The sequence below is a fragment of the Panthera uncia genome, assembly GCF_023721935.1.
Source record: "Panthera uncia isolate 11264 chromosome A1 unlocalized genomic scaffold, Puncia_PCG_1.0 HiC_scaffold_17, whole genome shotgun sequence".
In the NCBI taxonomy this organism is placed as follows: Eukaryota; Metazoa; Chordata; class Mammalia; order Carnivora; family Felidae; genus Panthera; species Panthera uncia.
Window position 1 is genome coordinate 6,101,352 of NW_026057577.1, and position 6,000 is coordinate 6,107,351.

The following is a 6,000-nucleotide window of genomic DNA, read 5'->3' on the forward strand; positions in this document are numbered from 1 at the left end:
TTATTTACAAAGGAGACGTAGGGTTTCTGCTATACTGAAATTCAGAGGAGAGGCTGGACCTTCCCAGACACATCCTTAACAAGAATTCTTAACAAGCATTTCCACAGGACATAGTGAAACTTCTCTTCCCCTTATTGTAAAAGTAACATGTACTTATTGTAAAAATTCAAACCATTCAAGAGGACAGGATGGAAAATACTGACTGTATTGTTTTCCATCCTTCAGCTGCCCTGGGCTAACAGGTCCCTGGGCACCTGTCCCTTGAACTTCTCATACACACAAAGTCACCCCCTGCCACACCCCCCCCCCCCCCCATACACCGTCACTCCCTACACACCCTCACACACATCATGGACCCCCTTGTCCTCACACACCCACCCTCACCCTGCAGGAACCACATATCCTCACACCCCCCAACACTCCAATCTTCTTTATAAAAGAAAATATACATACACACAAGAACACATTTATAAAAGGAGGTAGGCATTTGGCCATGCTGCCCCCATAACTCCTTGACTGTTCTTCTGGTTCTTCCTTAACTCCCCATAGCTGTGGTTTTCATGTTGGGGAAGTGGAGGTGAGAATACCATCACCGAACTCACAGAGTACCTGAGAGGCTCAGGTGGGATTTACACTTTACATGAAATTATCGTGCAAATTGTCAAGTGTGAACCGATCTGAGGAATTATTACTGCCCTCCTTCCCACGCCCCCAAACTGGAGACAATTAGACTTTTAAAAGGACTTCAGGAAGATGGCAAATGTATCTTAGTGGCCCAGACTGCTTGTGATGAGGCTGATGGAGCTGAGGAGGGCTCAGTTTTGAGATGGGGTGGGCCCTTCACAGTTGGATCACCACTGCCAGCCAGCTAGCACACTGGATGCCCCCAAACCCTCTATAAAACACCTCCTTGATCTGTGACAGTGAACTTGTGTCAGCAGAGCAGCTGAGCAGCCTCCACGCTCATTGGGTTTTGGGAATTATGAGGCTCCTCTCCACCTGCAGGGAGAAAGTAGGGAGGTGATCCAGACTGCTCCCCAGCCCTCTCCCAAACTCAGCAGTGGCTCAATGGAGTGCTCCTTGCCCCCTCCACCTGGCTCCCAGATGGTGGGAGGGAGCAGAGGGTGAGGGATGAGGCCATGCTGGAGACCGGAAAGCTTCCGCCCACCACCCTGCCTCCATTTTTGGTTTTCAGGCATCAGCCATGCTTGGGAGCACCTGGGGCTTCCTCTCCCCAACCCACCCATCCCACAATCACCTGGGGCTTGTTTGCAAGATTCCTTATTCCTGGCTATGGGAAAAAGAACACAAAAGGAGAGACTAGGTGGGTGGTAGGCAGAGGTGGGGGTCCCAGGTACCCACCTTCCACTCTCTCTCCCCCTCTCGGGTCTTTTGAAGGTCAATCCTAGTGGTCTTCCCTGGCTGTGTGATCCACAGTGTCTTTAGGGCAATGTATGGCTATTGGGTGGGGGTACTTGGGCTTTTCCACAGATGGGGACAGGTGTTCAATAGTAGTTGCTTCTCCCCAAGAGAGAACAGTTCTGGTGGAAGGGATGGGAGCAGAGCATTCCTCCCTATAGGGTTGAGCTGGCTGTGAGGACCCTCCACCACTTTTTTTTTTCTTCCCTACTTACCTTGAGAGTACTGCTTGATGAAAATCAAAACTCCAGCCACCAGCAAGAAAGTGATGGTGAAGATGATGGAGATAACCTTGGCACTGGTTATCCACTGATGAGAGGGTGCTTCTAAGGACGGCAGAGAAAAGGGGGCACCAGCCCCATGCCATGGGACTGTCTCTGGGTTCCCTGGGACCCTCCCCTGCTCCTCCTCATCCCCTCTGCCAAGCCCATCTCCTCACCCCAGGCCACAGTGAGTGTATGGTTCAAGCTGGAGTGCTGCACATGGCAAATGTACCCATTCTCCATCCTGGCTGGCACCCGCACGGCCGCCCATGTCTGGTAGGTACCGTCTCCACCGGGGCGTGTCTCCACATACTCAGTCTCTTGAACCAGCTCCTCCTCCCCCAGCCACCAGCTCAGTGAGATGTCCCGTGGGTAGAAGCCCCGGGCCCAGCATCTCAGTGTGATGTCCCCATCCTCAGCTGTGTGTCTTGTCACCTGCACTTTGGGCGGCTCTGCAGAGAGAGGTTGAGGGAGGAAGGCTGGTGAGAAGCTGCTCTCTGCTCATTCCTCATGCCTGATCCTGGGCTGCTCTAGCATTTTCCAGGGTGGAGGACACCCCTTCTACCCACAGAAACCCTGTGGCTTTCTCAGAGACTTTACATACTTCCTCCATGACTTCTTGCACATGGTAGGTGTCTAACAAGAAGTGAAGGCAAGAATGATGGTCCTTCCCTCACTTTGGAATGAGGTGGTCATGTGTGTAGCTCTGGAGCCAGACAGCCTGGAATTGAAGCCCAGCCTGACTCCTGTCCACAATCCTCCAGTCTCTCAGGGCCGGATGGGGATTCTTTGTTTTTTCCTTTCAGGATTGTTCCAAATGACATAATCCGTGAGTGATGGTTCATTTTATGTGTCCACTTTACTGGACCACACTGTGCCTAGGCATTTGCTCAAGCATTACTCTGGGTGAGATTCACATCTGAATCAGTAGACTCAGTAAAGCAGATTGCTGTCCCCAATGTGAGTGGACTCCATCCAATCACTTGAAGATCTGAACAGGACAAAAAGTCTGAGTAAGAAGGAACTACCTTCAGCTGGGGCATCAGTCTTTTCCTGACTATAGTTTCAAACTGAAACACTGGCTCCCTTGGGTCTCCAGGTTTGCCAACTGCAGATCTTGGAACTCCCGAGCTTCCACAATCACATAGGCAGATTCCTTAAATATGTCCCCTTCTCTTTCTCTCACTCTAAACACATCCTGTTGGTTCTGTTTCTGTGGAGATTCCTGACGAATTCATCAGGTGATATGTGTGTAGAACATCCCCCTGGTGCTGGATGAGAGCTCAACACTCATTTAAAACACGAATATGGTGCTTCTTGGAGGCAGGGGCTATTGTTACCATCCCTGTAATACTAATGAGGAAACTCAGGCACAGAAAGGGCAAGTAACTTGCCCAAGGTCACACAGCTAGCCAGTCCTGGAGCCAGGACGTGGATCTGCAGGCTAGGCTCCAGTACCTGAGCCCTGACTACCACCCCCCCCACCCCAAACACACTCTACTCTCATAATCACATCTTCTCTTGATGTTATTTTCCCTGCCTTCCCTTCAAGGAATGTCCTCCCCATTGCCTCAGCTGATTCACATCCCACCAGTCCATCACCGAACATCCATGGTGTGTTGGGTGTTCTGACCAGCCCTACCCACTAGTAGCCAGTGAGGCCTCTGCCTCAGCACCCCCATGCACCCACCTTCCCTAGGGTCCATCCTAGTCCTTGTATCTCCAGCCCTGCTGGCTGGAGTCAAGAATTTAGGATGCACCTGGAGTCTGAGGAGCATGTTTAGCATGAGGGGTGTGGGGGCAAAGAGCCTCAGCTTCCCTGGCAGTCCCCAGTAGTCCAGGGACTGGCCTAGTGATGGATGCTATCCCCTGGGGCCTGAGGTGCATTTCCCAAGGAGAACCACAGGATGTTAAACCCGCAAAGGACTTTATGAGCCAACTAGTTTAACCTACTTATTCTATAGATGAATAAAATGAGGCCCAGAGTCAGAGCCTCATTCACCAAGACCATATCATGGGGCATGAACTCCCCATTCTACCTCACCTGGAATGAGGGCCCAAGGTCCAAGCTTCCGTGCTGCCCTACTTGAGGAAGCTGTTGGCTAGTCAGCCTTCTTTCTGGGGCCAATTGGGCTTGTCTGAGCCAGGGAAACACAGCCTATCTCCTCACCCCGCCAAGATCCTCGAGAACGGGAGTGTGGGCCCCTCTGTGTTGCCACAGGCTGCACCTTACCTTTCCGGGTGAGGCTCTGGCTGCCCAGCTCCAGGTACCTGTGCAGGGAAGTGAGGCAGAGGCCCTCCAGGTAGGCCTTGTCATATTCGGCATAGCAGCGCTCTGTTTCCCACCAACGCTTGGTCTGCACAGCCACAGGCTTGGCTGACACCCAGCTCAGAGTCTCCAGGTCCAGTGACAGGTGGTCCTGGCCATCAAAGCCAAACTGCCAGAAGCTGCTGGTACGGCCGTCTTCCCGGATCTCACAGCCGAACGTTCGCTGAGTGCTGTGTGTGCCTGTGCATGTGGGCAAGCAGGCTGCGGTTTGCCTAGGCTATAGGTCGTATCCCTGAGGCTGGGGAGAAGCCCACCACCATGGGTGCCTCTGAAGGATGGGAGGGGGTCAGAGTGGTGCCATTTACAAAAAATGCTCCCTGGGTAATTTTCATGAGCAGGCCAGGGCTGAGAAACCCGTTGGGCTTCTCACGTGAGAACACTTGCATACATAACTACAGGCATTGTTATTAGAAGGAAAACTCTGCTACTTATGGAAGTAAGATGTCCTTAAAATACACTCATGGTAAGATGAAATCACACCCCAATTTCAGAGATGTGAAAGAGATGTTAAAATGTGAACCTGGCTGCTGCCACAGCACCTGGGGGCTGGTCATGCTTATTATTCTGGGGCTCCTGGGCTAATGTATAGCTTGTCCCAGCCTTGGGCTTTTACCTCTACTCCCTCTGAGGCATCTGGGACCTGAGGCTTCAGTTTGGGTTTCCAGGGACAGGATGGGAAAGGGCTGAGAACAAGTGCCCCACAAGCACACATGCAGCATTAGCAGCAGCCATCAGTAGGCATGAGCTAGCCTTTGCTGAGATAAGGAAGCAGAAGCCTGAGAGAATGCTATTCCTCACTAACACTGGGTAGAGCAGGGGTCTTTAACTAGGTTCTCTTTCCCACCCTGAGCTGTCTGCCTAGTTCATTTGGCTTCCCTCCCTGCATGGCAGAGTTGGTGTCTGAGAGCCTGGTGGGTGGGTGTGATTTAAGTGTTTGGTGAGGATGAGGGATTGGGTAGGGAAAAGCCTCTGCCTCTGCCAGTCTGCTGAGGTCTGGAACCATGGGTAGCTGAAGGGGAGGTGTTGTGAGTCCCTAACTTCTGTGGATGCTTGCTGTGCTAGCCCAATGGGCTGGCCACTGGAGCCACAACTTATTCTGAAGGCCCCTATGGCCCCTGCTTGGTCCTTATGGTAGGAAAGCTATGCATCAGGAGCATGCCTTGTACCCTCTTATGGGTTCAGTGGAGTGACCTCTGTTCCCAACTGGAAGGGCATGGCTGCCCAGAGGGTCAGCATGCAAAGTATGAAGGAAGGAGGATGTGGGGTGGCAGGAGCCTCTGACGCACCACTGCTCTGGTTGTGGTAGCCCATCACAGTCCATGTCTCCACCTGCTGCACCTTTGCCCAGGCTCTCTGCTTCTGGGTCTCTGTTTCCCAGTACTGGGTGTCCACAGCTGCCATCCACAGGGCCTGGGGCTTGGCTCTGTCCACACGACTGTCATAATGGATGAAAGGCTGGTCGTCCACGTAGCCTACAGCCAGAAACTGAGGAAGGCCCGGGCCTGGCTCTGATAGGGCCAGGTAGTGGTAGTGGAGAGAGTGTGTCCCTGTGAAGATATGAAACAATAAGGCTCCTATGCACTGTCAGGATCTGCACCACAGGTTGGGTGACTGATGGGATTGGCGGTGGAAACCTATCCAGAGTATTTACTTATCAGTAAGAGCAAGAACTGAGAATTTCAGTTAAAAAAATAAGTGTATCCAAATAGTTTAAATAAAGAATCAATCAATCAGGCAAGCAAGCAAGCACTGAGGCCAAAGTTTATTTGCTCAGGCTTGTGGACTTTATTTTTAGGAAGTTTCTCAGCTCCTGACTCAGGCTTACTTGCTCATGCTTTACACTCATCTCTGTAAGTATGATTACTATTTTTCCGTCTCACAATAAAAAAGGTATGATTAAAAAAATTGACTGTTTTTAAGCTTAATTTACGTGGAATTATTCATTCCCCAGAGATGCCTGATGAAGCTGAGCCATCACTCCTGGTTTGA